This window comes from Sinocyclocheilus grahami, unplaced genomic scaffold (genome assembly GCF_001515645.1).
Source record: "Sinocyclocheilus grahami isolate Dianchi unplaced genomic scaffold, SAMN03320097.WGS_v1.1 scaffold1738.1, whole genome shotgun sequence".
NCBI lineage: Eukaryota > Metazoa > Chordata > Actinopteri > Cypriniformes > Cyprinidae > Sinocyclocheilus > Sinocyclocheilus grahami.
In genome coordinates this window covers 124556-135370 of record NW_015506917.1, presented here as the reverse complement: position 1 = coordinate 135370, position 10815 = coordinate 124556, and positions in this window count along the sequence as shown.

The window sequence follows — 10815 nt, the reverse complement described above, 5'->3', positions numbered from 1 at the left end:
TTTATAGTAGAATTTTAATAACAGAATTACAATACAGAACATAAAAGAAGTTGATACTTTTAGTAAGTCTCGCCAGTCTTTCTCACTCACAGTCTGTCAGGAAAAAGAAGAGAAAAAAGAACATTAGTATATCATAATTAGTATCACACATTAGATATTATTTCAAGACAAGCACATAAATGAGTGTAAATCAGCACTGCACACATGCTTTTCTATCACCCAAGACATGAGTGCCTTATTAAATTAGGACAATTTTAGCTACTTTAATAACAGGCTATTTATATGCATAATATTAATGAAAACATTAGTGTAATTGTACCTCAGCTTTGAAGTCACAGTTTCATACATTTTTGGTACAGCAGGGGCAGAAAACATACAATTGCTTTTTTTTATATATATATATAAACAGTGGTTTACTGAACAATTTATGGCTCTGCCTTTAAACAAACTCAATTATAATTACAATTTTCTTAAGCATAAAAAATCTATCTTAGCTAATGCTATACAATAGGGAGCCCTATTAGAGCACATTACTAAAATATTAAAGGCTGCATTTAACAACAGAGCCCAATCTATTAAATTACATTTCTATTTATTTTTAGATACAATAACCAACACTAAACAATGCAAACATATAAACTGCACATTTGCACATTGCACTTTTCTAAAACCTTACGATTACAGAATGTAATGTATAGTAATAAAGTATAGTGAAGATTTATTCACGGCTATGAATTGAAACAGATTAAGTTCCGCGCGTGCAGTGGTTAAAATGACACTGTATTTGTTTGGTACGAATAAGTGTACCATTACACCCCTAGAAAACATTTAAAACACCAAAACTGCACTTACCTGAATAAGAATGTGTCTGGGCAAAGGCTGTTGTTGTAAATAGGGAGCTTTTTCATCATCTTCTTCTTTTTTAACGGCGATTGAAAGAGGAAGCAGAGCGGGAAATAACGGATATATTTTCAAAGTTTCAGTAATCCACCAATAGGAATAAGGGAAGACACAAAGCAACCAATAGCATTGTTGAATGGGCTGAGATGTGGACTGCCACTGACCTGCCAGCAGTTTATATGTGTTTTTCCAAATAAAAGCCAAATGTTAACCATAAGTTAACATATTCCACGGTGTGCCATAGCCAAGCCACATATGGCTCTCAGTTGTGTGCTATCATCTGACCATATACCTCAAAAAAATGGTCATCCAAAAGAAAATTCCCTCCAATACTAAATCCATGGCAAAACATATACGGTTCAAGTTTGGCCCATATGTGCTCAGCCATGCCATACCTAGGCTAAATGTGACCGCTATCAGCCACATGCTAACCCAAACATTCTTGCTATCTGGGGTTTCAAACCTATATCTATCTATCATTAAAAACTTTGGGGTTGGTGAGATGTTTTAATATTTTTGAAAGAAGTTTTTCTGCTTCTGATTAATTTGATCAAAAATACAGTAAAAACAATGAAATATGATTATAATGTCAAACAGCTGTGTTCTATGTGAGTATGTGTTAAGCTGTAATGTATTTCTGTGATGCGCAGCTGTATTTTCAGCATCATTCCTCCAGTCTTCAGTGTCACATGATCTTCAGAAATCAGTATAATATGCTGATTATTAGAAACATTTCTGATTATTATCAATGTTGAACACAGTCGTGCTGCACAATATTTCTGTGTAAACTGATACATTTTTTTAGGATTCTTTGTTGAATAGAATGTTCAGAAATCTCGTGTAACATTAGAAACGTCTTCACTGGCACTTCTGATTGATTTATTGCATCTATGTTGACATTTCCTTTCAGAAATCAGCGTGTGGGTGTGCATAGCGTATTTCTTCACTCTCTTCAGACACAAAGGCCCTGATAAACTTTCAGATCAATGCACTGAAAGTTCCCGTCTTTGTTCACATTGTGTGTGCAGCTGAACTATTTTGATCCTGGTGTTCTTGAAATAGTCTGAGTCGGTATCGTGACGTGAGCAGACTGATTGTTGACTGCCTGATTAATGATGAGTCCTGATGTTACGTCACTGCTGTACATCTGACCAGTGTTATGATGATGATTCAGTGGTGTTTCGGCTCAGTTAACACACTTTGACAAGTTTCCGCAGATTGTCTTTCACAATCAGCACAGAAAACGCAAAAAACACGTCAGTGTTGGTATTGTTAACTATAAAAAAATTTGTAAATTAATTGAAATTACTCAGTTATTAAAAAGCGTTTGGTTAATTGAAATAAAGCTGAAAAAATGTAGCACAACCTGAAGGAAAATTGGAAATAAAAAGATAAATTAATTTGGAAATGAGAAATTAAAGAGGTTTAAAAATATTTCATTTAACATTTTATTTTATTTCAGCCCGATTTCAATGAAATAAAATAAGTTTAGGTACTAGAATGCACTAAAACTGAAATAAAAATAAAGCTAAATAGAAATATAAAAAACTACTAAATACTAATAAAAAAAAAAGAAATGATAAGAAAAGCACTATGTATGTATAACACACTAAATTGTGGACCGTAATGTGCATTTAGCAAAGAATTGTAATAAAATCAAAATTGACTATGGTACTAAATTACATATCTAGAGAATAATAATAATAAGAGTAATAATAATAAGACCCCCCCCCCAAAAAAAAGATTGCCTGATAAGCCTGTATATAAAAAATACTGTATATTTACACATATGTTACACATACCAGCAAATAACATGAACAGTACAATACAGCATTCAATGATAGAATTAAATGCAAATAGTGTGAAATGAGATGAACAGCTGCAGTAGAGCAGTAGTGAAGTGTTATTAATGGCCACAGGGGGCAGTAACGCATCAGGAGCCGCAGCACTCAGAATCCCTGAGATCTTCTGCTGCTCAGAGCTGCGTTTCTTCACTGCTTTGATTTCTAAAGGTTTTCCTCACTTCGTCCTGCAGACGCTGAAGTGTCACGCCGTTTCTGACAGGACCCAGACTGAACACGATAACCCTGAGACCCGAGAGCCGCGAGTGTGTGTCATTGTGTTTGTCAGCGTCGAGTCCAATGCTATTGTCAAATCCAGCGCTTTCATTCTTGTGTTCAGTAACTGGCTCCACCGGACGCACCGGTCCCGCGGTTTCTTTACATAAGATCAGCTCAGCGTCTGAACTCACCTGAGCGACACTCGTTTATAAAAGACTCACTCCATCATACACCTGTTAGAGAAATCACACTCACATCACTCCGCTCTGTGCAGAGCATCGCAATATTACATATTTATCAAATAAACGACTTTAAAACTCACCCCCACCACTGAGTGGCTGCCAGGCTGTTGCTATGCGGTTGCTAGGGCATTTATATGCAGCTGCATGGTTAACAGAAGTGTTGGTGAAAGTTACTTTTAAAAGTAATGCATTACAAAATTGCATTACTCCATTAAAAAAGTAACTAACTGCAGTACTTAGTTACTTTTTATAGAAAGCAATGCATTGCAATATCGCATGCATTAAAAAAGTAACTAATTGTGGTACTTAGTTACTTTTTATTGAAAGTAATGCATTGCATTACTTTTGTGTTACTCACCTGAGCTGAGCGTGCTTATTTATTTGTAATAACAAACAAAAAAACAAAACTTATATAAAACAAAGTAACTTGTGTTACTTATTTGTAAAAAGTAATGCATTACTTTACTAGTTACTTGAAAAAGTAATCTGAATACATAACTCACGTTACTTGTAATGCGTTTCTCTCAACACTGGTTATGCCCTTGTTGTTATGCTGTTATTTAGTTAGGAGTTCTGAATGATTGAGTTGCTGAGCAGTTGCTAGGGTGTTCTGAATGGTTGCCAGGGTGTTGCTACGCAGTTGCTGAGGTACTCTGAATGATGTATGGTTGCTAGTGCATAGTGCATATATGATATGCAGTTGCTAGTGGATTTCTGTACAGTTAATAAAGCATTCTGCATGGTTGCCAGGATGTTGCTGTATGGTTATTAAAGTGTTTAGTTTGGTTGCTATGTGGTTGCCAGGGCATTGCCATGGATTTGCCAAAGCTATACTTTTATGTGGCTGTTAGTGTAATCTGGGTGGTTGCCAGGGTGTTGCTGTGCAGTTACTAATGGATTCAGAGTGTAGTTAGCATGTTGCTAGGGCATCTGAGTTGTTGCCAGGGTGTTGCTATGCAGTTTCTAAGGTATTCTGAGTAATGATAAGGATGTTACTAGGGCATCTATGTGGTTACCATGGCGTTGCTATGCAGTTTTATGGGCATTTTGAGTAATAATAAGGATGTTGCTAGGCCATCTGAGTGGTTGCCAGGGTGTTGCAATGTAGTTTCTAAGGCATTCTGAGTAATAAGGATGTTACTAGGGCATCTATGTGGTTACCATGGCGTTGCTATGCAGTTTTATGGGCATTTTGAGTAATAATAAGGATGTTGCTAGGCCATCTGAGTGGTTGCCAGGGTGTTGCAATGTAGTTTCTAAGGCATTCTGAGTAATAAGGATGTTACTAGGGCATCTATGTGGTTACCATGGCATTGCTATGTAGTTTTAAGGACATTTTGAGTAATAATAAGGACGTTGTTAGGCCATCTGAGTGGTTGCCAGGGTGTTGCCATGTAGTTTCTAAGGCATTCTGAGTAATAATAAGGATGTTACTAGGGCATCTATGTGGTTACCATGGCATTGCTATGCAGTTTTAAGGGCATTTTGAGTAATAATAAGGACGTTGTTAGGCCATCTGAGTGGTTGCCAGGGTGTTGCTATGTAGTTTCTAAGGCATTCTGAGTAATAAGGATGTTACTAGGGCATCTATGTGGTTACCATGGCATTGCTATGCAGTTTTAAGGGCATTTTGAGTAATAATAAGGACGTTGTTAGGCCATCTGAGTGGTTGCCAGGGTGTTGCTATGTAGTTTCTAAGGCATTCTGAGTAATAAGGATGTTACTAGGGCATCTATGTCGATACCATGGCATTGCTATGCAGTTTCTAGGGCATTCAGAGTAATAATAAGGACGTTGCTAGGGCATCTGAGTGGTTGCCAGGGTGTTGCTATACAGCTGCTTGTAATATCTTTTGTGTTGCATCTTGCAACACTTGCTATGCTGTTGAGTTTGGAATGGTTGTTAACACATTTTTATGTGGTTGCCAGGGCGTTGCTAAGCAGTTGCTAAGGTGTTCTGTATGAGGTCATCTTTATATTAGCTTAAGTGACAGTGATTGTGTTGGTGTTTCTTCTAAGTCACTCAAAACCATGAGTTTCCGGAGGGACCCTTCAGTGACTAGCTGGTGTAGACTGGTGTAGTCATGATGACTCAGTCCAATTAAATCATATTTTTCATGTTTCATTGGTAGGTTTCCCAGCAGGCACCTGTTTGAGGTCAGACTGATGAGATGCTGTAGCCGGTTTCGCTCTTTTGACTGCAGCGCTCCAGTTAAACCAGTCGCGCCGCAAGCAGGAAGAGCCTGATCAGGCCTCTGCGGGTTTATCTGCTCGTCCGCTTCAGCTGTGAATGTCAACTCAAGGTTGTGTAAACAAGTCAAAAACCACATACTTAACCCACCAGAACTGGTTTGGGAAATAAAGGCATTGCAGCCGAATATGCAGAATATGTGTTTGTGTTTGAGAAGCTGAGTCTCTTCACTAACGGCAGTTTCCTTCGGCTCGCTGTGTTCATCAGCTGGATTTTAACTACCAACATCATCCACTAACTACCCACAAACACACACAATACTCCTGCTAACACGCTTAGGTTACAGAAACGTTGTGGGAACATTTCTAAAACGTTGAAACGTCCGGTTTTCTTGCCATGATTAGAATGTTATTTAAAAGTTACAAAAACGGCGTTGAACTAAGTCTTTCACGTTTCCGAACGTTTATTTTTTAAATTATTGGAACGTGAAAATTTCCAATTTTCTTGTCGCAATTATAATGGTATTTAAAGATTACAAAACCATTGCTTACGGTGTTATGCTAACTTTTTCACCTACAATTATGTTATTTGAACACTTATTTGTAATATTTGAAATGTCCAGTTGTCTTGTCGTAATAGTATTTTAAGGTTACAAAAACGTTTCTTTGAACTTTCATCAAGTTACAGAACATCGTAAGGACGTTTTGAGAATCTTGTGTTAAGAATGTTTTAAATCTAATTTATAGGAACGTTCCATACGCATCGTTTTAAGAAGGTTTTGTCGCAACATTTATATAACGTTAGTGAAAGCTGTGTTCATCTTCAACACTTCATCTGGGGTCTCTTTATCTGTCGGTGTTTTGTGTCTTCTCTTTCGGTAAGCGGCGCATGCGCTGGATTTTTGTTATATAATCGCTGACATTGATAGTGTTTCTGCTATTTGTTTCCTGAAGGTAAACACTTTTGTTCCTGATTCTTTCCGCTCAGACAGTGAAATGTTGAATCTCTGCCATCTGCGGTCAGAGTCGCTGCCAGTGTCTTACCGTAAAAAATACAAACATTTCATTAATGCATTATGCCATTTAAATTATTCCACTTATGTCATACTTATCTAGGAATGCCCATATATGTGCAATATTTATCAATAAATTAATGTTCTCAAAAAAGTAATAACTTTCATGGTGTATGTTGCAGTAACTATTGTAAAAAATGTGTAATTTTTTTAATAATTTGCATTGCATTGTGGGATACAGTCTGGTGCATTCTGCTCTGGTAGTGTGATTATTTGAATATGTTTTTATTAAAAAAAAATTTATGTATTTTTTTTACATTTTATTAAATGTTTTCTATTAATTGCTTTGCGGCGTACAGGGTTTAAAACAGCCTGCTCTGGTTGTGTGATTAAATTTTTATTGTTTTTTGTACCATATGCATTGCATTGTGGGATACAGTATCAAAGCGTGCTCTTGGCAGGTGTGATGGGTAATTCAGGTTTTTCTGCGCCGGTGTAAATTATATCTAGCACTGCTGTAATTAGTCTAGGGTTTTAATGAAACTAATGCTGTTAATGAGATAATAGCGGTTGCGGTGTAACGCGAGCTGGTGTGTATTCTCACACACTGATGTACCTGTCGAGCAGGTGTATTTGGCGGCGCTCCAGCATTGCAGCGGGTCACGTGTCTTACTGGAAAGTGTGTGAGCACTGCCCGTAAACCGTGTCCAGTGGGCGGAGCCTGCACTCTGATTGGCCGCTCCTGATGTCAGTTCGGTTCAGATGTTAGACAATCATTAAACCAGCAGCTTTCACTTTCCCAGAGTCCACATATCAAATATAAACTCCATCTCTATGGTTTTCTGCACTAAAGTAAACGACATGCACATCTCATCATACTTCCGTTGGTGTTGTTTATTGGTTTTGATGACTTCACTGTTATAAAATGTGGAAAACAATCATCACTGATTATGAAGGAGTGTCGCTTTACCGGCAGCATGTGTTTATATTCTCATACTGGACGTTTTATTGGAGTGTTGTAGTGTAAACTTCACACCTGTCACACCTGTATTTAGTATTTCATTTCCACAGACATACTGCGTTTTCACTCACATACTGTCTGCACTTCATAGTGTACTAGATTCAGAGTAGTGTGTTTTGTCAAATGGAAGGCCTGTATACTTTTTGTGCATCCGTTCATGTTTTCTTTTTACCCACAACCCCTTGCATTATAGAGATGAGGAGGTGCTTTAAACTATTTTAATATTAGTTTGCAAACCTATAAGTTGCATCTTGACTTTTAAGCTAAATTGATTTAGCTAGTGCTAACATGCTAATGCAAACAGTACACAGCAAAGGGGTTTACTAAATCTAGAACCATAAAAAAATTACTTTAATTTTAATTGAAATGAAATATAAAAAACGTATTTCAGCTAGTTGCCAAGAAAACATTTCTCATTTTCATTTAGTTTAACCTAATGTACTGACATAATGAAAACTTAAATGAAATGTTAAAAAAAATGTATAGACACATATTTAAAAATAAATAAATAAATAAAAAGCACTAAACAAAATGACTAGCTTTAACTAAAATTAAAGTGAAAACCGAAACTACAAAATTAAAACAAAGCCTTTAAAATAAACGAATAAATATGACAAAAAACGTACTAAAACTTTAACTAAAATGAAAATAGATAATATAAACATGAAAATGTAATTCAAAACATTAATAAAATCTATACTAGTCATAATAAAAACGTAAAATGAATAAAACTGACAAAAATACTCAAGATTACTAAAACATTCCAATTTAAATTATTAAACTAGTTCAGAATATTTATAAAAACTGTCGTATTTGTTTTAAATATTAAAAATTACAAAACATGCAACAAAATTACTTAAACTATCACTAAAATGTAAATGAAAATTTATAAAATATCAAAGAAATTCAAAATGTTAATAAAAACTATAATGGTCATTTAAAAAAATGACAAACATGCAACAGAATTACTAAAAGTACAATTTAACTGAACATATAAAAATACAAATTAATGCAGAATATTAATAAAAAATTATAATAGTCATATTAAAAAAAAACTTAAAAGACAAAAAACGTGCAACAAAATTACTAAAACGAACTCAAATTGAAACGAAAATAGAAAATAACAATATAAATGAATTCAAAATATAGGATAATAACTAATAATCACTATACTTCATATGCTTAGTACATACTTAATAAATTTAGTATAATCAATTATACTAAAAACACTGATTAGGATGCAGGATTTTTTTTTTTTTTACTTTTCTCCAAATCAACTTCAGTCTTATTTGTCTATTAATTTAATCTCTGAAAAGTTTCAATCTGTCAGAGTCAGCTCTTTTAAGAGTTTTGAATGATATTGTGCTAATTACTGACTCTGGGCAATCTATGGCTTTGGTTCTGTTAGACCTCAGTTTAGTTGATCATAATACACTTATATCACGTCCTGAAACATGTGTTGGCCTTCAGGGCACGTTGTTGCAGTGGTTTCGTTCATATCTCACTAATAGGAGGTATGTTGTTAGTAATGGAAACCAATCCTCATCTGAGATATATTTAAAGTCTGGTGTCCCTCAGGGCTCGATTCTTGGTCCGGTGCTGTTTTCCCTTAATATGCTTCCTCTAGGATCTATTTTTAACAAGTATGGGGTCTCTTTTCATCCTCAGTTCTGCCTTTAGTTGATCATAATACACTTATATCACGTCCTGAAACATGTGTTGGCCTTCAGGGTACGGTGTTGCAGTGGTTTCGTTCATATCTCACTAATAGGAGGTATGTTGTTAGTAATGGAAACCAAAATCCTCATCTGAGATATATTTAAAGTCTGGTGTCCCTCAGGGCTCGATTCTTGGTCCGGTGCTGTTTTCCCTTAATATGCTTCCTCTAGGATCTATTTTTAACAAGTATGGGGTCTCTTTTCATCTGTATGCAGATGACACACAAATCTATACCCCCTTGAAGCACGATAACAAGCAGGCTTTAGATTTTAGATTGTCTGGACGAACTAAAACTTTGGCTTGTACGTAATTTCCTAAGCCTTAATGAGAGAAAAACCGAATTCATCTTGTTTGGCTCAAATGATCACTGTGTACATGACTTTGAATCTGAACTTCTTAGTCCATACAGCACTACATGTGCCAGAAACCTAGGGGTTTGGTTTGATCATTTTTAAGTCTACTCTTAAAACTCATTTCTTTTCCATGTCATTCAGTATTCCTTGACTTGCTGTGCAACGATTCTCTTTTTGGTTTTGGTGAACCTCACCCATTTTACAGTGTGTTTTACAGTTTGTCTTATTGTTTATAATCGTGTTTTATTTAGCATACTCTATGCAGCACTTTGGTCGAATTATAAATGTGCTATAAATGAACATTGTATTGTATTGTATTTTTAATGGACTAACATGCTCTCTTTATATATTTCAGCAGGTTAATTCTATATTAGCAGTATGCTAACTGGGACGCAGTTGCGAGCGCACGCCGGTTCATCCTGGGGCATCATGGGAAGAGCAATCAAGCAACACTGATATCTTACCGTAACAACAGCTTGATTCAAAACGATATCAGTGCGCCAACCGCTCATCGGTTACCCAGGATGCTCTGCTGTGGCGTGTTTACTACCGTGCATCGTTGGCTTTTATCTGGCTGATAAAGCTCTTTTACCGTACTGTGCCGCGGCTCCACCCCTGTTTACCGTTCACTTCCACTGACTTTAATGGCTTAATATTAAACTCAGACACACGAGCTTTGACCCCGACATATACAGTCTGAATCTAACAAAAGAGCTGCGCTGTGATGCTTTGCTAATCGCTAGCACGTGACGCGTGTTTGGCGGATGATAAACGACGGCCTGATGACTTACAGTCAGTGAGACGCGTCAGAAAGCAATGGAAGAGCTTGTTGACACACAGTCCAGGGATTACTGGAAGAGCGCTGACCTTAATTACTTAACGACCGTGTGACTGTGTGACACACTAACACACACCGACGCCGCTCTTTTCATATCACTGTGATATCACATCATCAATCTGCAAAACATCAGCAGAACTGTCCCTCTTTAATGGATGATAACCGGCTAACACATTTAGGTTATAAAAACGTTGTGGGAGCGTTGTTTTGAAATGTTTATAAACCGTTAAAATGTTCCGTTTTCTTGTTGTGATTGTAACGTTACTTAAAGGTTAAAAAATGTTTCTTACAGGTTCTTACGTTCTACTAACTTTATTTTACCTCAAAATATAATGTTATTTTAACATTTGTTCTAAGAACGTTAAAATGTTCAGTTTTCTTGTCTTGATTAAATGTTATTTAAAGGTTACAAAAACTGTTTTTTTTACAATGTTCTGCTAACTTTATTTTCACCTAGAATATGATGTTATTTGAAAGTTT